At 43.7% G+C, this 22,837-nt stretch overlaps 1 pseudogene; it reads left to right on the top strand.

Annotated features, from left to right (window-relative positions):
- Positions 1 to 2,638: 2,638 nt before the first annotated feature.
- The window catches only part of LOC111982710 (galactosylgalactosylxylosylprotein 3-beta-glucuronosyltransferase 1-like), a 119,675-nt pseudogene continuing 99,476 nt past the window's right edge, over positions 2,639 to 22,837 (top strand).

Genomic DNA, 22,837 nt, shown 5'->3' with positions numbered 1-22,837 from the left:
GGGGATGGAGAATTCTGCCCATTCTTACCTCTCACACAATTCATTGAACCTTTCACGGGCCACGAGAAGCAGGATAGCATACGCCCGCTGCTCCCGGCGAAAGGTCCAGATCTCCCACAGCAGGTAGTACACTGTCAGATCCAAAGAGGGAAAGGAGCCGAACTTGATGACGGAGCCGCATCTGGAATCAGCGTAGTTGGAGTAAGCACAGCCGTCGCAGACACAGGCAGCCCCAGTGATGAAGGCGCAGGTAGATCAGGCACCAGTGCGGCAAAGCTGTTCCTTATGTCAATCTGCTCCGAACCTCTCGCAGATATTCCAGTCCGCTTAGCAGCATGCCGCTGCCATCGATTTCCACGACTTGTGACGTGATACCAGCACTGATTGGAACAATCCTCTTGCTGTTCTACGCCTACTTCACTGCAAAATGGAGGAGGAGATGCAGATGGAGATGACTTCCTTGGATGGCAAGTTCCAGGTAGCACAGGACACTCGGATAGGGACAGATGACAAGAAGGGGATACATCCATCAGGGCCGAGCGGCGTCCAACCACAGGAGTTGAGAACGAGAAAGTTCCAATTTGCGTTTTCCCCATAAGTTCGCGCTGAATTGAAATTTGGAGGATAGTGTCTCTTCACAGTTCCCGCTGTTCCATAAAGTGTATTTAGGATAGCAACCTCATTCCTGTAATCCTCCGCAAGAAAACAATTGTGGATTGGAACTCCGGATTGTCAATATTGTCCCGGACAAGAGCGTAATAAACACAGCTTCTACAGCGCTAGAAACATTTGTTAGCCATGCCATATATATACAGTTGAGGTCGGAAGTTTACATACATAAACCGCCATATAAAAAAGCCAGACTACGGTTTGCAACTGCACATGGGGACAAAGATCGTACTTTTTAGAGAAATATCCTCTGGTCTGATGAAACAAAAATAGAATTGTTTGTCCATAATGACCATCGTTATGTTTGGAGGAAAAAGGGGGCGGCTAGCAAGCCGAAGAACACCATCCCAACCGTGAAGCACGGGGGTGGCAGCATCATGTTGTGGGGGTGCTTTGCTGCAGGAGGGACTGGTGTACTTCACAAAATAGATGGCATCATGAAGGGGTAAATGATGTGGATATATTGAAGCAACATCTCAAGACATCAGTCAGGAAGTTAAAGCTTGGTCTCAAATGGGTCTTCCAAATGGACAATGACCCCGAGCATACTTCCAAAGTTGTGGCAAAATGGCTTAAGGATAACAAAGTCAAGGTATTGGAGTGGCCATCACAAAGCCCTGACCTCCTTCTATAGAAAATTTGTGGGCAGAACTGAAAAAGTGTGGTCGAGCAAGGAGGCCTACAAATCTGGCTCAGTTACACTAGCTCTGTCAGGAGGAATGGGCCAACATTCACCCAACTTATTGTGGGAGGGTACCCGAAATGTTTGACCCCAAGTTAAACAATTTAAAGGCAATGCTACCAAATACTAATTGAGTGTATGTAAACTTCTGACCCACTGGGAATGTGATGAAAGAAATAAAAGCTGGAATAAATAATTCTCTCTACAACTATTATTCTGTATTGTGACATTTCACATTCTTAAAATAAAGTGGTGATCCTAACCAATTTTTTACTAGGATTACATGTCAGGAAATGTGAAAAACTGAGTTTAAATGTATTTGGCTAAGGTGTATGTAAACTTCCGACTTCAACTGTATATATATTCTGAAACTTCTGAGTTCGTGACAGGAGTTCGTGATGGGAAATTACGCTGTGACTGGAAATTATGTTGTCACTGTGGTAGAACTTGGTAGGTGTGTGCTGGCGCCCATGTGTGTGTGTGTGTTTGTGTGTTTGTGCACACGTTTGATTGTGCAGTCAGTCATGCGTGTATGTATGCTTTATTTGCAACAAGCTTACAGTTCTTTCAGAAATAATACATATATTCTGCCACACAATAATTCTGAGCATTTCCAAAAATGTTCCACGGATATATTAGGGATGGGGAATTCTGAAAGTGAGGTCACACATGTACCATGGTGAAAAGGGGGTTGGGGGCTGTGTGATAAAACAGCCTTCAGTAGTGGTAGGGGGAATTACATACAGTATGGTTAACTGGCTGCATCCCTCACAGAGAAACAGTGTGCATAACAAGGATCCTGGCATGTAAAAGGTAAAAAGGTAAAAAAGAAATGAGAGGAAAAGGAGAACGGTTCCAGAAAGGACTGAGGTGGAAATATATGAGGACTACGCTCAGCTCACCATGTTTCCTTTCTTTGATGGCTACCGAGTGGCGCAGCGGTCTAATGCACTGCATCTCAGTGCTAGAGGCATTACTACAGACCCTGGTTCAATCCCAGGCTGTATCACAACCGGCTGTGATCAGGAGACTCATAGGGTGGCGCACAATTGGCCCAGTGTCGCAAGGGTTTGACCGGGGTAAGCCGTCATTGTAAAATAAGAATTTGTTCTTTACTGACTTGCCTAGTTAAATAAAGTTAAAATATAATGTATCTGCCTGCCTCTCTCTATTCCCTGATCCCTCTCTCTCTCTGCTGCAGCCCACCCTGCTCTGAGCCTTAATGGTACATGCCATTAGCGAGACCATTTCTATAAGGGGAAGGGGGTCTCTGCCTTGCCTAAGAGGCTACTTTTGTCCCACATAAAGACATTCACAGATGTCTCTCCACGCGAAGAGCCATCTCCCCCGTTATGACAGCACAGCACAGCCTGTCTCTGTGACAACCACCGAGTCGCGGTAACAGAGACAGAGACAGAGATAGACAGAGAGAGGGAGGGAGGGAGGGACAGATATAGAGAGGAGGAGAAGGACTACCACGGAGCAAAACACATCGCCGTCTCTCTCTGACATCCCCCTCGTTCGCATGTGTTTGTGTGTGAGCCTGCACGGAGGAGAGAAGGAAAGAAAATTAAGCCAGAGAAATTCTTCTTCTGTCTTTTAGTTTCCCTCTTTTCTCCATCCATCATCCAAGGCTTGAATACCGGTGTCAGCTGCCACAGCGGGATAAAATAAAGGGATGCTTTGAATGCTGCCTCTGTCTATGACAAGGCACACAGAGAAGCAGAAAGAGGCACAACAAGCAGGGACAAAAGCAGGACTTTGATAATGAATGGGAGTCCTTCCGTAGCATGTGGTAGGAATAGCAGTCCGTCACTGAAGTCTACGAATAAGGTAAATAATATTTATGTCTCTCACTCTCCATGCCTGATTACACCCTTCAGTAGAAATGCAAATAGGTACTTGCAGCAGGAGCACAAACAGAGACATTATAATCATGAAGATTACATTTTTTAAATTCTGATAAAGATCCTAACATGAGGGAAGATTGCCATCTTTGTCCTGAGTCGCTGTACATGTGTAGCTGTAGCAGCATTGTGGAAGTGTTGGAGATTTAAGCCATGCATATTGTATGCAGTAGACTACAGAGCCATGCAGGCAGTGTGAAAGAGCAGGGAATCTGATGGCCTAACCAAGTGACTGACTGACTGACATGAGGAATCAATGATAATCCCCATAATCATGCTCCTTCCTGCTCAAATAGTGAGTGTACAGACAGTACACAAACACACTAAGAGAAAGAACGCACTGCTTGTTTTCTGAACCCTGGACCGTCAAGCAGCACTGTTTCCCTGGCGACTCAGGGGAACCCTTCACCACCTCTAACAAGAAATAACAAGTGTGTCCAGAGAAACAAAAAGGGCACTGGCTTAGAAAAACAGACTTAAGCCAAACTCATAGGCTATTTCTGGAGAGTGGGCTGTATTTTCTCATTTTCGACAGGTACTCTACCCTTGAGACTCCTTGGGCTATGATGCAGTTTCTGTGTTTGCTCCCTTATCAGACACAGGTGTCAGTGTATTAACACTGTACTAACAGTCGCTTTTGTACTAACACAGTGGATGTGCAGTGGAGACCAGGGCACAAACACTTTTGCTTATTTTTTAAATATTATTTGAGGTAGATTTTTATCTAAACAACATACATATCTTAGCTACCATTACACACTGCAACAACATTTCTAGGCCATACCAGTCGTTTACAATTCAACTGAAAGTGGCAGAAGTAAAATGCCCACCCCCCCCCCACAAGTTTTGAAATACACAATAAAGTAAGTAAGTAAGCATACTTTCTTACCTCCCCTTCGGATTGTAATGGATTTAACAAGTAACATCAAGAAGGGATCCTAGCTTTCAACTGGATTCACCTGATCAGTCTATGTCATGGAAAGAGCAGGTGTTTCTAACATTTTGTACACAAATTGAAGCTGTACTGAGGGCCAAAGGGYGTGAATCTCAATATTAAGAAGGTGTTCCTAATGTTTTGTACACTCCACAGACATGTGACTAACAGAAATTAAATAATGTGTTCCTGAACAAAGGGGGGTCAAAGTAAAAGTCAGTATCTGGTGTGGCCACCAGCTGCATTAAGTACTGCAGTGCATCTCCTCCTCATGGACTGCACCAGATTTGCCTGTTATTGCTGTGAGATGTTACCCCACTCTTCCACCAAGACACCTGCAAGTTCCCGGACATTTCTGMGGGGAATGGCCCTAGCCCTCAACCTCCGATGCAACAGGTCCCAGACGTGCTTAATGGGATTGAGATCTGTGCTCCTCGCTGGCCATGGCAGAACACTGACATTCCCGTCTTGCAGGAAATCACGCACAGAACGAGCAGTATGGCTGGTGGCATTGTCATGCTGGAGGGTCATGTCAGGATGAGCCTGCAGAAAGGGTACATGTGGGAGGAGTATGTCTTCCCTGTAAAGCACAGCATTGAGATTGCCTGCAATGACAACAAGCTCAGTCCGATGATGCTGTGACACACCGCCCCAGACCATGATGGAACCTACACCTCCAAATCGATCCTGCTCCAGAGTACAGGCCTCGGTGTAACGCTCATTCCATTCGACGATAAACGCCAATCCAACCATCACCCCTGGGGAGACAAAACCCTGACTCGTCAGTGAAGAGCACTTTTTGCCAGTCCTGTCTGGTCCAGCGATGGTGGGTTTGTGCCCGTCTCACAGTACGGATATTGCAATTTATTGCCCTGGCCACATCTGCATTCCTCATGCCTCCTTGCAGCATGCCTAAGGCACGTTCACACAGATGAGCAGGGACCCTGGGCATCCTTCTTTTGGTGTTTTTCAGAGTCAGTAGAAAGGCCTCTTTAGTGTCCTAAGTTTTCATAACTTTGACCTTAATTGCCTACCGTCTGTAAGCTGTTAGTGTCTTAACGACTGTTCCACAGGTGCATGTTCATTAATTGTTTATGGTTCATTGAACAAGCATTGGAAACAGTGTTTAAACCCTTTACAATGCAGATCTGTGAAGTTATTTGGATTCTTACGGATTATCTTTGAAAGACAGGGTCCTGAAAAAGGGATGCTTCTTTTTTTGCTGTTTATATACAGGACATACTTAAAAAGTCAGTTCTAATACCATATTTACAGGGATGCTAGATGTGTGTAGGGTAAGGTGACTATAGGCAACAGGATATAAGATAAACAGAGTAGCAGCAGCTTGCATGTGAGTGGGTGTGCGAGTGTGTGGAATCAGTATAAATGTATGTGTATATTATGTATGAGTGAGAAAATTATGCAGTGCGTAATTATGTGTGTGTTGGAGTAACAGTGTGTGTGAGTGTGTAGCGCCCTGTGAGTGAGAAAAATTAAAGGTCAAAAAGATGCAAGGAAAAGGGAGCTCGGCCCCAGTGATATACTGGGCACTCCGCACGAATCCCTGTAGCGCCATGCGATCGAGGGCGGTGGTATTTCCATACCAAGCAGTGATGCAGCCAGTCAATATGCTCTCAATGGTACAGCTGAATAACCTTTTCAGGATTTGAGGGCCCATGCCAAACTTTTTCAACCTCCTGAGGGGGAAGAGGCACTGTCGCGCTTTCTTCACGACTGGACGTATGTGTTTGGACCATTTTAAGTCTTTAGAGATCTGGCACTGAGGAACTTGATGCTGTCTACCTGCTCCACTGCCACCCCGTCGATGTGGATGAGGCCGTGCGCACCCCCCGTTTCATGTCATCCACGATCATCTCCTTTGTCTTGATGACGTTGAGGGAGAGTTTGCTGCTCTGGCAACCACACTGCCAGGTCACTGACCTCCTCCCTATAGGCTGACTCATCGTCACCGGTGAACAGACTGTCATGTCGTCAGCGAACTTGATAATGGTGTTGGAGTCGTGCGTGGCCACACAGTCTTGGGTGAACAGGGAGTACAGGAGGAGACTAAGCACAGACCCCTGCGGGGCCCCTGTGTTAAGGGTCAGCGTGGTGAAGGTGATGTTGCCTACCCTCACACCCTGGGGTCAGCCCGTCAGGAAGTCCAAGATCCAGTTGCAGAGGGAGGGTACGAGCTTGGAGGGGATAATGGTGTTGAACACTGAGCTGTGGACAACGAACAGCATTCTCACATAGGTATTCCTATTATTTAGGTGGATGAGGGCAGTGTTGAGAGCAATTGAGATTGCGTCATCTATGGATCTGTTGGAGCAGTAAGCAAATTGGAGTGGGTCTAGGGTGGCTGAGATGGTGGAGTTAATGTGTGCTATAACCAGCCTCTCGAAGCACTTCATTATTACAGAAGTGAGGGCTACAGGGCAGTAATCGTTGTTGCATGAAGCCTTGGAATTCTTAGGAACAGGGATGATTGTGGTCATTTTAAAACATGTGGGGATTACAAACTGGGACAAGAAGAGGTTCGAATAACAGGCCGCGGGGTTAATTGTAACACGGTCTTCAATGGTAAAAATGAGGGGTAATAATTGAAAACTGCTCTGATTTAAAACTGATATTTGGATTAAAATACACTATATGGGCAAAATATTCTATTTTCATTTGATCTTTTAGGCATGTCATACTGACCTAAAATGTAGTAGCCAAAATGTGTATACTTACATAAGATACTTTTACCATTGAAAAGTATGAATATTACTTTTTTCATTTTTTTATGGTACTGGCAAACTTCATGTAAAGAACTGATTTTATATCATTATGTGAATGTGTCTAAATACCATATAAAATATCATAGAGTTTTAGGTCAGGGTTTAGTTTGAACAAATGTTACAATGTTCCCCCTATTTCAAGTCCGAGTCTAATATGAGTCTTGCAAGAAAATACCATAATTATTGTAATCAACTATACAAGTCAAAAGACCACTTATTGCTGATAAAAATGATATATGATTAAATACATGGGGAATGTTCCACAGATCAATATGTTCCACAGATCAATAATTWAAAAAAAGGCAGCAAGAATATTTAGAATTCGGCCTGAAAAAATAATAATTTGTAAATTAAACTAGAAATGATTTAAGCAAAACTTCCTAGCTAATCAAGCACTAGCACATTGAATAACAGTTTTCTAAGTGGTTTCTCATTTGAGTTATTTAGTTATGCATTGTGCTCATGTTACCTTGTGCCCCAGTCACCCCTACTTACACATCCAGCACCTCCCCCACTCTGGAAACAGAAAACCATTGTCTGATGTTCTGTCCTACATTCCAGATCTAATCAGGACAACGGGCAGCATGTTTAGCCTATTATGCTAATAAGATGCCCATGCCTCAGTTAACGAGATGGACTATAACCCCTCACCCATTTATTTTACATTGGCAGCACTAGGATGGTCGGGATGGTCTGGGCAGAAGGCAAGCAGTAATAAGCTTGCTGGCCGCAATAGCTAAATGTAAAAATCATTCAATTAGAGCTAGGATTGTGCCACAGGGTAGTATTCTAACGTTATTAACAGAGGCTCCCAGTGTTCTCATTGGAAAAGACAGCTCGATGTGGCTGCAATTACCCCAGTCTGGGACACTGTCCCAAGTCCATACGCATGTGTCAAGTTGGATAAACCAAGTTTCCTTGAAATTTAAACTCGTCCAGTCCAAGTATGCTGACACCCACCATGACATCAGGCATTCTGGACAAACATGTTTTTGTAGATGTCATGTTGAACAAGCCACTACAGGCCACTTTTGAAAGGGAAAAAAGAGGGCACTAGAAAAAAATTGGATTGGTTATTAAGTATGGGATAATCTTCTCTGGAAAATATTGAAGACGAAGAAGGTGTGACCTGTCACAGAGTTGCATTATTATCCAGCGAATGCAAAGAGCCCAGAGTTGGTTATGTATTTTATACCATGGCTATGATTGAACAAATTTACGTCTGGCAGCCAATCAGCATTCAGTGCTCGAACCACCCAGTAAATACTTATGTAATAATTTTAATGATTATGGTAAAATATAATTTTTACTTATCACTGCCATATCAGTGTTCTTAACCCATACTTGGACATAGCATTCAAACCGATGCATTTTAGTCCAAACTGCAGTGAAATTGTACATGGATTTGGTGGCATATCCATGTTGTTTCCTGGCATGAGGCAGCCCAACACCCAGTCTCTCTCTCTCTCTCTCTCTCTCTCTCTCTCTCTCTCTCTCTCTCTCTCTCTCTCTCTCTCTCTCATCTCCTCTCTCTCTCTCTCTCTCTCTCTCTCTCTCTCTCTCTCTCTCTCTCTCTCTCTCTCCCTCTCTTCTCTCTCTCTCTTCTCTTCTCTCCTCTCTCTCTCTCTCTCTCTCTCTCTCTCTCTCTCTCTCTCTTCTCTCTCTCTCTCTCTCTCTCTCTCTCTCGTCTCTCTCTCTCTCTCTCTCTCTCTCTCTCTCTCTCTCTCTTCTCTCTCTCTCTCTCTCTCTCTCTCTCTCTCTCTCTTCTCTCTCTCTCTCTCTCTCTCTCTCTCTCTCTCTCTCTCTCTCTCTCTCTCTCTCTCTCTCTCTCTCTCTCTCTCTCTCTCTCTCTCTCTCTCTCTCTCTCTCTCTCTCTCTCTCTCTCTCTCTCTCTCTCTCTCTCTCTCTCTCTCTCCTCTCTCTCTCTCTCTCTCTCTCCTCTCTCTCTCTCTCTCTCTCTCTCTCTCTCTCTCTCTCTCTCTCTCTCTCTCTCTCTCTCTCTCTCTCTCTCTCTCTCTCTCCCAACCACGTGGGACATACAGTACATGGTGTAGAATGCTGATGGTACAAAATATACATTTGGCCATGCTTGCCCAGAACGGTCAGCCATAACTCATGGGTTAACATTTATATCACCGCCATGCATACTTCACAGCCCGACACACTGGGTATGAATGACAGGCCGGGTTAGAGGAGACTGTAGCCAAAACTCTGCCAGAAAGTTTTAAAAGAGATCGGCAGGGTTCTAGAGCTAAGGAAAAGTAAGGCCAGCATGTGGCTGCTTGTAAAGACCATCTACTTTCATTCTGACTGCACTGATATATGTCTTCAACCTTGTTCCACTGGGTGAAATACACAACATTTTTGATGTCGGCTCAAAACATGTTGTTTTGCTGTTTGAATGCAGTAGGGTTTTCAGCAGATTCAGGGATCTTAACCAGCTTGAGGCAATGTGTGGAAAGGGTACAGGAGCGAGTAGAGCATAGCGTAGCACTCTTACATTTACATTACATTTAAGTCATTTAGCAGACGCTCTTATCCAGAGCGACTTACAAATTGGTGCATTCACCTCTTCATACAAACACACCTGCCCTATTTCACAGAGAGAGAAACTCTCCCCTCAGTCTGCATCCATCCTCTCCCAGACTGGGCAACAGTAAAACCAGGGCAGTCTTGCCACCAGTGGCACGGCATCTGCCACCTTTACATTCAGATTACAGAGCTAGAGGAATTTTGCTGTGCGGAAGCAGAGTGTAAAGTGATTCATAGGGGCTCTCCCTTTACCCTGCAAATCTCCATGCAATGAATATTAACCACAGCAATTGTTCCCAGAGTGACGCCAGCGTGGCCGGAACCCTTTGTGCTACATTATTCATTCACTCAGAGCTGCCACCACCAGTTACACGCCGACATCAGGGAGGGATGGAGCGAGGGACGGAGAGCGGGAGGGAAGTAGGGATTATTTTGCACCACTCTCCACTACTTCTCTGGCCTGATAGCCTCACCACCACTAGTCTCCACTGGCCTTTTAATAAACAGCTGAAAAGCAAAAGAATAATAAATTGTACTCAACCTGCCAGGCCTAAAGCTGTAAGAGGATGTTGTGGTGTCTTAGATTATGCTCCATCGGGCATTGCACTTGCTGCTTGCATTTGTCTGCAGTAGGGCTGTCCCAGACTAAAAAAAAATATTTGTCAACCCGAAAGTGGTCTGTTCTTTCAACTGATCGATTAGAGCTATACATAGCCCTCCGCATTGTTACAACATTTAAGAGGAGTATGGTGATGCAGTATGGAGCTCGATTTGGCCTCTGCATGCCTCCAGAGCCTCCGCAATTATGTCACACATATGGAGCCACCGACCACATTTTCGGATCAAGTTTCCGAAATGGATTAGCTCACTGAGACCCCTTGACTTTTTCCACATTTTGTTATGTTACAGCCTTATTCTAAAACTGATTAAAAAAAGAATAAACCTCATCAATCTACACACATTACCCCATAATGACAAAGCAAAAACAGTTTTTGAAAATATTGCTAATTTATAAAAAAAATACAAAACTGAAACATCACATTTACATAAGTATTCAGACCCTTTCTCAGTACTTTGTTGAAGCACCTTTGCCAGCGATTACAGCCTCGAGTCTTCTTGGGTATGACGCTACTAGCTTGGCACACCTGTATTTGGGGGGGTTTCTCTCATTATTCTCTGCAGATCCTCTTAAGCTCTGTCAGGTTGGATGGGGAGCGTCGCTGCACAGATATTTTCATGTCTCTCCAGAGATGTACGATCTGGTTCAAGTCCGGGCTCTGGCTGGGCCACACAACGACATTCTGAGACTTGTCCTGAAGCCACTCCTGCATTGTCTTCGCTGTATGCTTAGAGTCGTTGTCCTGTTGGAAGGTGAACCTTCGCCCCCAGTCTGAGGTCCTGAGAGCTCTGGAGCATGTTTTCATCAAGGGTGGAGCAGTTGCCGTACCAGGCGGTGATACAGCCCGACAGGATGCCCTCGATTGTGCACCTGTAAAAGTTAGTGAGGGTTTTCGGTGACAAAACACATTTTTTCAGCCTCTTCACCACACTGTCTGTGTGGGAGGACAATTTCAGTTTGTCCGTGATGTGTACACCAAGGAACTTAAAACTTTCCACCTTCTCCACTACTGTCCTGTCGATGTGGATGGGGGGGTGCTCCCTCTGCTGTTTCCTGAAGTCCAGAGTCATCTCCTTTGTTTTGTTGACATTGAGTGAGAGGTTGTTTTCCTGACACCACATTCCGAGGGCCCTCACCTCCTCCCTGTAGGCTGTCTCGTTGTTGATGGTAATCAAACCTACCACTGTAGTGTCGTCTGCATGCTTGATGATTGAGTTGGAAGCGTGCATGGCCACGGAGTCATGGGTGAACAGGGAGTACAGGAGAGGGCTGAGAACGCACCCTTGTGGGGCCCCAGTGTTGAGGATCAGCGGGGTGGAGATGTTGTTTCCTACCTTTACCACTTGGGGGCGGCCCGTCAGAAAGTCCAGGACCCAGTTGCACAGGGCGGGGTCGAGACCCAGGGTCTCGAGTTTAATGGCGAGTTTGGAGGGTACTATGGTGTTAAATGCTGAGCTATAGTCAATGAACAGTATTTTACATAGGTATTCATCTTGTCCAGATGGGATAGGGCAGTGTGCAGAGTGATGGTGATTGTGTCGTCAGTGGACCTATTGGGGCGGTAAGCAAATTGGAGTGGGTCTAGGGTATCAGGTAGTGTGGAGGTGATATGATCCTTGACTAGTCTCTCAAAGCACTTCATATGATCCTTGACTAGCACTTGATATGATCCTTGACTAGTCTCTCAAAGCACTTCATAATGACAGAAGCGTTTTCAGTTCTGCCCACAAATTTTCTATAGGATTGAGGTCGGGGCTTCGTGATGGCCACTCCAATACCTTGACTTTGTTGTCCTTAAGCCATTTTGCCACAACTTTGGAAGTATGCTTGGGGTCATTGTCCATTTGGAAGAGCCATTTGAGACCAAGCTTTAACTTCCTGATTGATGTCTTGAGATGTTGCTTCAATATATCCACATCATTTTCCTTCCCCATGAGCCAATCTATTTTGTGAAGTGCACGAGTCCCTCCTGCAGCAAAGCACCAGCACAACATGATGCTGCCACCCCCGTGCTTCACGGTTGGGATGGTGTTCTTCGGCTTGCTAGCCGCCCCCTTTTTCCTCCAAACATAACGATGGTCATTATGGCCAAACAGTTCTATTTTTGTTTCATCAGACCAGAGGACATTTCTCCAAAAAGTATGATCTTTGTCCCCATGTGCAGTTGCAAACTGTAGTCTGGGTTTTTTATGGCGGTTTTGGAGCACTGGCTTCTTCCTTGCTGAGCGGCCTGACAGGTTATCTCGATATAGGACTCGTTTTACTGTGGATATAGATACTTTTGTACCTGTTTCCTCCAGCATCTTCACAAGGTCCTTTGCTGTTGTTCTGGGATTGATTTGCACTTTTCGCACCAAAGTACAATCATCTCTAGTAGACAGAACACATCTCATTCCTGAGCGTGTGGTCCCATGGTGTCCCATGGTTTACTTGCGTACTATTGTTTGTACAGATGAACGTGGTACCTTCAGGTGTTTGGAAAATGCTCCAAAGGATGAAACAGACATGTGGAGGTCTACAATGTTTTTGTCTGAGGTCTTGGCAGATTTCTTTTGATTTTCCCATTATGTCAAGCAAAGAGGCACTGTGTTTGAAGGTAGGCCTTGAAATACATCCACAGGTACACCTCCAATTGACTCAAATTATGTCAATTAGCCTATCAGAAGCTTCTAAAGCCATTACATCATTTTCTGGAATTTTCCAACCGGTTTAAAGGCACAGTCAACTTAGTGTATGTAATCTTTTGACCCACTGGAATTGTGATACAGTGAATTATTGTCACGCCCTGACCTTAGTTATCTTTGTTTTCTTTATTATTTTGGTTAGGTCAGGGTGTGACATGGGGGATGTATGTGTTTTTTCTTGTCTAGGGGTTTTGTATGTTTATGGGGTGTTMACTWGTCTAGGTGTTTGTATGTCTATGGTTGCCTAGATTGGTTCTCAATTAGAGGCAGCTGTTTATCGTTGTCTCTGATTGGGAACCATATTTAGGCAGCCATATTCCGTTGGGTATTTCGTGGGTTATTGTCTATGTATTGGTTGCTTGTGTCTGCACTTTATATATATAGCTTCACATTCGTTTTGTTGTTTTGATTAGTTTGTTTAAGTGTTCTTCGTTTCGTGTTAAATAAATAGAAGAATGTATTCGTATCACGCTGCGCCTTGGTCCTCCTCTCTTCCAAATTACGATGAACGCAACAATTATAAGTGAAATAATATATCTCTAAACAATTGTTGGAAAGATTACTTGTGTCATGCACAAAGTAGATGTCCTAACCGACTTGCCAAAACTATAGTTTGTTAACGAGAAATTTGTGGAGTGGTTGAAAAACAAGTTTTAATGACTCCAACCTAAGTGTATGTAAATTCTGACTTCAACTGTACGTCTCGTGTTAGAGCCGTTGAACTGCGACTCTACTTTGTCTCTATACTGACACTTTGCTTGTTTGATTGCCTTGAGGAGGGAATAGCTGCACTGTTTGTATTCCGTCATGTTTCCGGGTTGCCTTGCCATGATTAAAAGCGTTGGTTCGCACTTTCAGTTTTGCGTGAATGCTGCCATCAATCTACGGTTTCTGGTTAGGGAACGTTTTAATAGTCACAGAGGGTACGACATCTCCGATGCACTTGCTAATAAATCCGCTCACAGAGTCAGAGTATACATCAATGTTGTTGTCTGAGGCTATACGGAACATATCCCAGTCCACGTGATCGAAGCAATCTTAAAGCATGGAATCCGATTGGTCAGTCCAGCATTGTATAGACCTGAGCACAGGCGTTTCCTGTTTTAGTTTCTTTCTATAGGCTGGGAGCAACAAATGGAGTCGTGGTCAGACTTGCTGAAGGGAGGGCAGGGAAGGGCTTTGTATGCATCGCAGAAGTTCGAGTAGCAATGATCTAGAATACTACCTGCTCGTGTTGCGCATTTGATATGCTGATAGACTTTAGGAAGTATTGATCATAGGTTAGCTTTGTTAAAATCCCCAGCCACAATAAATGCATCCTCAGGATGTATGGTTTCCAGTTTACATAGAGTCCAGTGAAGTTCTTTCAGGGCTGATGAGGGATCTGCTTGGGGGGGATAAACACGGCTGTGATTATAATCGAAGAGAATTCTCTTGGAAGATAATGCGGTCGGCATTTGATTGTAAGGAATTCTAGGTCAGGTGAACAAAATGACTTGAGTTCCTGTATGTTGTTGTGATTACACCATGAGTTGTTAATCGTAAGGCATACAACCCCGCCCTTCTTCTTACCAGAGAGATGTTTGTTTCTGTCGGCGCCATGTGTGAAGAAACCGGGTGGCTGTACCGACTCTGACAACATACACGTATCCCGAGTGATCCATGTTTCCGTGAAACAGAGAATGTTACCATCTCTGATGGCTCTCTGGAAGCTGTCACTGTTACTGCTGTTGTTACTGCTGTTGTTCTACTGCTGTTTGTTTACTTTGCTGTAGTTACTGCTGTGTTACTACTTGTTTACTGCTGGTTGTTACTGCTGCTGTTACTGCTGTTGTTACTGCTTTGATGTTACTGCTGTTGTTACTGCTGCTGTTACTGCTGTTTTACTGCTGGTTGTTTACCTGCCTGTTGTTACTGCTGCTGTTACTGCTGTTGTTACTACTGTTGTTACTGCTGCTCACTGGATATTGTTTACCGCTGCAGCCAATGAGGCTGAACCATTCATACATGTCTCACCTTTTTATTAATGGCTTTCGGCAGCCAGGTATTTTATGCATAATCTCATTATGCTGATTTTGTGTTTGCACTTGGATCTTCCCTTGGGGCTATGGGGTTGTGTTTGGAGAGGAGAGGACAGGAAAGGACAAGAGAAGACAGGAGAGGACAGGACAGGAGAGGACGGGAGAGGAGAGGAAAGGACAGGAGAAGACAGGAGAGGAGAGGACGGGAGAGGAGATGGGGGTATTAGAGACAGCTGGCAATGTAGTATCAGTCATGTTCACATCTATCAGGCCTGTCTGCCTTTCTACAGCAGCATCTCCACATGAGACGCACATGCAGGCACACACACACACACACAAACAGAAATACAGACAGAACATTGATTCAAAGGCATCACCTTCATAAACACATTCGTAATAGCAGAGTAGCTATGGGCAGAGTAATTAGTGCAGCCCCTGACCCCAGCACCTCCCCCACTCCACCCCTGTATGTTGCTGTCACACTGTATTCTGCCTACCTGGGAGTGGAGAGGATGGCGCGGTAGCATGGCTGTGTTTTCTCCTCTATACACAACAGTCTACTGCCTGAGTGTTACTCCAACACTGACATAACAGAACAATGTATATGTTGCACCCATCTTTCCTTCTTACAGAATGACCTCAACCTATAATTTAGGTGGTAGTCTCACAGCTTCTGTCGCAGGCTGTGGAGTGTTCCTCCCAATGGGGAGCTCAGACAAGAATATAGGCTGCAACGTGCAGGACTACACTCCACTGGCTGACAGTATAATACAGGAGGTTAGTATGGAGGCTAGCTGAGAGGATCCCTTAACGTATCGACAAAGACAGCCTGTTCGGTTCTATGGTCTTGATGAGGTTATCTAACATGGGTAGCTTTCATTTTCTCTGTCCCATACCTACCAATCTGTCCCATACCTACTGATCCTTGACTTCGGCGATGTCATTTACAAAATAGCCTCCAACACTACTCAGAAAATCGGATGCAGTCTATCACAGTGCAATCCGTTTTGTCCCCAAAGCCCCCATTTACTACCCACCACTGCGACCTGTATGCTCTCGTTGGCTGGCCCTCGCTTCATATTCGTCGCCAAACGCACTGGCTCCAGGTCATCTATAAGTCTTTGCTAGGTAAAGCCCAGCCTTTTCTCAGCTCACTGGTCACCATAGCAGCACCCACCCATAGCACGCGCTCCAGCAGGTATATTTCACTGGTCACCCCCAAAGCTAATTCCTCCTTTGGCAGCCTTTCCTTCCAGTTCTCTGCTGCCAATGACTGGAACGAACTGCAAAAATCACTGAAGCTGGAGACTCATATCTCCCTCACTAGCTTTAAGCACCAGCTATCAGAGCAGCTCACAGATCACTGCACCTGTACATAGCTCATCTGTAAATAGCCCATCCAACTTCCTCATCCCCATACTGTTATTTATTTTATTTATTTAGCTCCTTTGCTCCCCAGTATCTCTACTTGCACATTCATCTTCTGCACATCTATCACTCCAGTGTTTAATTGCTATATTGTAATTATTTTGCCACTATGGCCTATTTATTGCCTTACCTCCCTTATCTTACCTCATTTGCACACACTGTATATATTTTTCTCTCGTACTATTGACTGCATGTTTGTTAATTCCATGTGTAACTCTGTGTTGTTGTTTGTGACGCACTGCTTTGCTTTATCTCGGCCAGGTTCAAATCAAATAAAAAAAAAATTGTCACATACACATGGTTAGCAGATGTTAATGCGAGTGTAGCGAAATGCTTGTGCTTCTAGTTCCGACAATGCAGTAATAACCAACAAGTAATCTAACCTAAAAATTCCACAACTACTACCTTATACACACAAGTGTAAAGGGATAAAGAATATGTACATAAAGATATATGAATGAGTGATGGTACAGGTTGCAGATGGCCAGGTTGCAGTTGTAAATGAAAAATTGTTCTCAACTAGCCTATATGGTTAAATAAAAGTGAAATAAATAAAACATTATAAAAAATTGTACAGTAAGCTTTGCATTCTGCGTTGGGTTTTAACACGCTTTGCAGACATACASTATATTGTGTAAAGAGGGAGCACTATGAGCACCTGGAAGGCTTGCAGATCACACATCATGTTCTTTAAAAGGATCCTTAAACAGTAATAATGGCAATAGCAGACAACAATTAGCCCTGGAATACAGACACATCCCTCAATAACACTGTGGACAAAAGCCAAGGGCCATGTCATAAATAAAGATTTAGGCTCCATTTTCTGACAGAATGGATGGAGGGAAACAAGCCGATGACCTTTAAAGACAATAAAGAGGAAAAACAAATCACGCTTTCTACAATGACCTCGTACAGAAACCTCCTCCCCTATAGAGAGACGCAGAAATGCCCCAGTGACAGAATACATACAGACTGTTGCGAACCGTGGCTATTGGACCTAGGCCTTCAGTGGGGGGAAAAAATCTTTCAACACGTTGTGCCAAACTCAAAAATCAAGAAAAATAACAGAAACTTAGCATCACTTAGCGCCCCCAACTGAATCAAACAGGCATGAGACTGAGCCATGGTTTGGGCTGCCACTCACACAGAGACAGCACCCGCATGGATAATGCTACCAACAACAACAACAACCACACTGCTTACACAACCCATGGAAGCCTAACGCCATCACTATCACACTATCACTTAAAGCGACAACAGTGACACAAAGGATGTGAGTGTGACAGGCTTGTGATTCTGAAAGGACAGCAAATGTAGAATGCAACGCACTCCATGTGCGAGAGGTTACTTTTTGTTAAACACATAGGGCCGATAGAAAGACAGCAGTCACACACAGCATGATGTTAAAGAATAAGCAGCCATTTCACAAGGACATAATAAGCCAGTAGGTCCCAATCATAAGAATAGAAAAGCACAACCATTAAGCTCAGCATTTCCCAATCGAAACATACAACTAATTACTTCCCACTGCAAACATATTTTTCACATTCAGCAATCAGCACACAAAGTAACCTGTGATCTAAAGTTTAAATGCAACAATCCCAGCTAGCACAGTGGATCTGGGGCGATTTCGGCTGAGAGTCYMGGCACTCAGCTGAGAGTCAGACTCGTGCCGACGTCATGTGGCCACCTTCAGCAGTATTACTTATGGCTAGGATTGGGTGATTGAGCTCGGGCCGTTTCTAGTGAGAGTTATCTGGCCCAAATGTATTACTTGGAGCTTGGGCAAATTGAGGCTACTCTCTGGCAGATTATTACATGGGCTGCTTTATATAATTAACATTTCATAATTGTTTTTCCATTGTTTCTGTGTTCAAAAAATACAATTAACATTTAAAGGAAATTCTTTAAGAGTCCTGTGTAGTATTTTAGTATTTTGATACTTTGTGCAAGGCCATTGATAAGCATTAAAACTTCCCGAGCCTCCCGAGTGGCTCAGCGGTCTAAGACACTGCATCACAATGTAAACTGCGTTGCTACAGATGCTGATTCGAGACCCGCGGCCCATGAGGCTACTTGCAATTGGCCCAGAGCCGTCCGAGTTAGGTGAGGGTTTGGCCATCGTGCCTTAGCGACACATCACCAGGTGTATGGCGTTTCCTCCGACACAAAATGTTTTTTTGTGGATAGGTATAATTTGTATGTATAAAATGTATAATAGTAATATRAAAAATTACAAAATCGGGTAGTTTTGTATACATTTATTTAAATTTGCATCGGGCCGCTTCTGGGGGGATTCTGGTAAGATGCCGGCAAAGTCGGCTGAATTCCGGTAGACGGAAACGGCCTGATGTACTTGGGCCGATTCTGGGCAATCATTCATTTTGATTCCGGGCCGAGTKCGACACKCGATTCCGGGCTGATTCAATCAGTTCCGGCCCCCCAGAAGAAAGTCGCTTCTGCGCCAATTCCTCATTGCTATCTGGGATGTTTCATACACATAAGTTATTTTCAAAGAGATAGCTAACAACAGCAAGCGAGCTGCAATAGAAAACACAGTTCCACTCACCAGATGATGACCATTTGAAACGTAACTTTTTGTTGAAAGTTCATCTTGAAACAGGCGAAGCTAACTAATTAGCCACAACATCCTCTTCAATAACACCTGCTGCAGCGGCTAAATTCTAGCCTACAACAAAAACTAGCTAGCTAGACTGTGGGGAAAACTACTTCTCGCATAAGTTTTTGTAAAAACGGTCACAGCCATTACAAGTCAAAATATGATCGGTTGATTCCACTGTCATCCCCCAAATTCTGCCCTAATAGACGGGTTAGCTGACAACATAACGAAAACAATGCACGCGRGTTGATGGGGCAGGAGGCCATGTGCTGTTATGATTCTGGATGGTCAGATAGCTAGCAACAATTAAGCTGTCGTGTGGGGAATCGTTGGTGGCTTGTTTCAGCTCGTTGTATCTTGTTGTTGAGGTGTCTTGACTCTTGTCAKGTCTATGCTAATATTGCTAAAATTCGTTAGCTAGTGAACCAACAACAGTAATTATGTATTGTAAGAAAACAAGTGCTCATTGTGCAAATGTATTTATGTTTCTCAGTAAAGATTTGGAGAGGAAATATAGTTTATATGTTGTCAACAATCCTTTGATTCTAAGCCAACCCCTGCCTGTTTTGCTCCACGGTTGCACACACATTGGTTTTGTTGCTAAACAACCCACCAGTCTATTCAGTTGAATGGCAGATGCCTTCTGTCTACAGTGCCTTCAGAAAGTATTCACACCCCTTGACTATTTCCACATTTTGATGTGTTACAGTCTAAATGTAAAATTACCAAAGTATCCATTTAATTCAGAATATAATTGAAAATAATAATATCATTAGAATATTATTGAAATCTTATTGAAAATATGAAATATTAATTAAAAGGTACATTTACATTTTAAAACTAATCCTTGGGCCTTCTTTGAAGGCGTTGAAGGTGCTCACAGTTCCCCACTGCATACTGATGCCATTGCACTCTCACTTCCACCTGTGTTGCTCAATCCACCGGGTACAGTGTAGCTCCCTGTAAAAATCTGACAAGGCAACAGCAGTAATGCAGAGGGTTAGCCTATTACAAAATCCATTGACTGAATGTTTTTAGATCTGAGACCAATCAGATTTACTAATCCCCCACAAACACATTATTAAGACCATGACCATTTTCTCCACGGGCCCTGAATGCTAACTCATTTTCTGCTTCAGCGGCTCAATCATCCCCGTTACAAAGTATGAAACAGGATTGGCACAGGACGCCGTCTGACTTACGCATTTTGCTGGAGTTACTTGAGGTTAATGTAGACAGCATATTCTGCTGTGTTGACTAGCAGTTATAAACATATTTACAGCAGAGATACAGCTGTATATAGTCTACTTGAATTATTGATAAGTTAGTGATTTCTCTCAGTGTAGTGCTGGCATGGCTGGACTCACAAAGCCAGTATTCGACATGGCATCTACAAAAACCAAACCCACGCACCGATACATTGCATAACGTCAATACATGCTCTCCCTCGCCCCATAACAGGAGCTCTGTTTAATCAATCCCAAACTTCCACCTCTCGCCACGCTTGATTATTGATTCAATTATAGTTTGACGTTTAGTCGCTTTGAAGAGAAAATAATGCTTTTGCATAATAGCTCCAATTAGTCACATAAAATGTGATTTGGTGTGGAAAAGCAGAGAGGCTTCAGTGTCTAACCCGGTTCAGTGCTGTCAAACAGTGTCAGGATTAACAGCAGAGAGAGTGAGAGATGACAGGTCGGAGAACAGCTCTGTTGATGTTGTTGTTCAGAAGCATTTCAAGTAGGGCTGTGCTGTGGTATGTCGGATGGCTCACACTGGCTCGGCTCACACCACCACAGATACTGAGGATTGAGGCCCCTTCTCCTCACGCAGACCGGTGGGACTAATGCACCATTAAATCTTAAAACCCAACCAGCCCTGTCACTCCAGCTTTGCCAAGACTATTTAGCCAGACAGGCATTGCTAAAGCACCCGCTTGACCTCTCCCAAGTCCAGATCAGAGAGAATCTGTGCGTATGCGTGATCAAGTCTGTCTGGCTGCTGAGGACAATCCAACAAATTTTCAACAATGATTTAATGTCAAAAGTTTTATGTTTTATTGTCACATGCAGTGAAGTACCTTTCTTGCAAGCTCTTTCCCAATGATGCAGTAGTATTATACTATAAAGTAAAGTAGAACAAAGCACACAAGAAATAGAAATAAGAAGAACACGAGAAAGTAAGTAAGCTTTATACAGGGTCAGTTCCAGGGTCAGTGCCTGTACCATATCTACAATGTGCAGGGATACTGGAGTGGTAGGGTTAGATAAAGTAATAAAGCATAGAGTCAGACCTGTTGGCGTCCGCTGTGCCTTTAGCGTCTCGGGCCTTTAATTAACAGCTCTATAGGAGAAGTGTGAACCTGAACCCACTGGCCCCAGAATCAAATCACTAAGCTCTTCCACTTTAAGGATGTGTGAGAGAATTACCGTTTGTTAAAAAGTTAAATGTTCTCAGTAAAATACAGTCAGAATTAAATGCAGGCAGAGCCCCACCTGTTTTGAGACCCACATTCTTTTGGTAATGTTTTCTAGTTGCGCCGTGATTGGCTCAGTGTTCTGTCACTCATGGGGACAGTACGTCACTGCCAAATATAAGGGTAGAGCTAGAAAATTCAAGCCCCTTGGGTGCTGCCATAGAGTTACATTAGAAGTGTCCATCCAAGAAGGCTCAAGGTCATTGGCCACAGATAAAATGACTTCAAATCACATTATATCTACAGTAGCTTTGATTGGTTTGATGTCAACATTATACTTTCAAAATCTTAGCTAGCAGTCATCATCATTAATCAAGTCGACAATCTAGTGGCAAATCCTTTTTAACCCTTGTCATATGAAGAGAAATATTGAAGAGAAATTATAGATACAATGTTTCGGTGCTCATTGGCCGTTGGACATAAACATTACACAACAACTTGGAAATCGCAAATTCAACAATGAGTGGTTTGGAAGGAATCAGTGGCTAACTGCAAGCATTCCAAAGCAATCACTAGCCTGCTATTTAGTGGAGTGGGTATGTGGTCCCAAATCTGGGTTTCAGGGTTTCTTTTTCAAGCTTAAAATMATAAACATTCAACATTGGCCATGCTGTCAATCCAGCATGATTTCTGCCACGCTCAAAACAACTGTGAACTCGGAATGTGGAAATCTGACTTCAATGAGTTCAAGACAACTGGGAACTCGGGAAAAAATATGTTTTGTACGGTCATCCAACTCGTAATTGTAAGTCGGGAACTCGTGCCTCTTTCCAGAGCTACGACCTGAAGATCACTGACGTCATCATGATTTGACCTTGTTTGTTTCTGAGTACCCAGTTGTCTTGAAAGCACCATAAATCCAAAGATTTCAAGACTTTGATGACAAAATTTGCCCACGAAGGACTGCCATGCCACCTTTGTGTTCAAGTGGGCACAGCACAACAAGGTGAGTCTAAAAATGTATTGTACGCTGTTGCATAAATGATGTAATATACCAGGAAGATATGTATACTGTAGCTAAGAAAGTAATAGTAAGTGTATGTTGTGTAGTAAGCTGTTAGTAGCCCATGTGCCTCACCCTAATAATGTGGTCTATTTTCCCTTTAATTTCGACTACTGTTCTGACTTGGTGGTGCACATGTAGCCTATAACCTGTTTTAGAGAAATGTGATCATTGAATATTGTAAGAGCTTTCATTGCCTGCTTATGCCCCCTTTATTTATCCTACAGTTCTGACTTGGTGTACAGGAATAACACTTTAAGAACGGCCCATGTTCTGAATTCTGAACAAATTGTTATATTGACTACGTCCGTCCTAGCTCGCTCATTAATGTCTTAATCGAAATTACGGATTGCCTCTTGTCGTCCCCTTATGCCATAGTTTGTACATCTCAATTGTCAGAGAAACCACATTTGTTTAAGCAAGTTAGCCATATCAGCTATGTTTTTTTAAAGGCAGTAAATGAGGCTGAATTAACTGTT

Source organism: Salvelinus sp. IW2-2015, linkage group LG22 (genome assembly GCF_002910315.2).
Source record: "Salvelinus sp. IW2-2015 linkage group LG22, ASM291031v2, whole genome shotgun sequence".
NCBI lineage: Eukaryota > Metazoa > Chordata > Actinopteri > Salmoniformes > Salmonidae > Salvelinus > Salvelinus sp. IW2-2015.
Note: the sequence above shows the minus strand (reverse complement) of the source record. Positions and strands in the feature narration are given on the sequence as shown.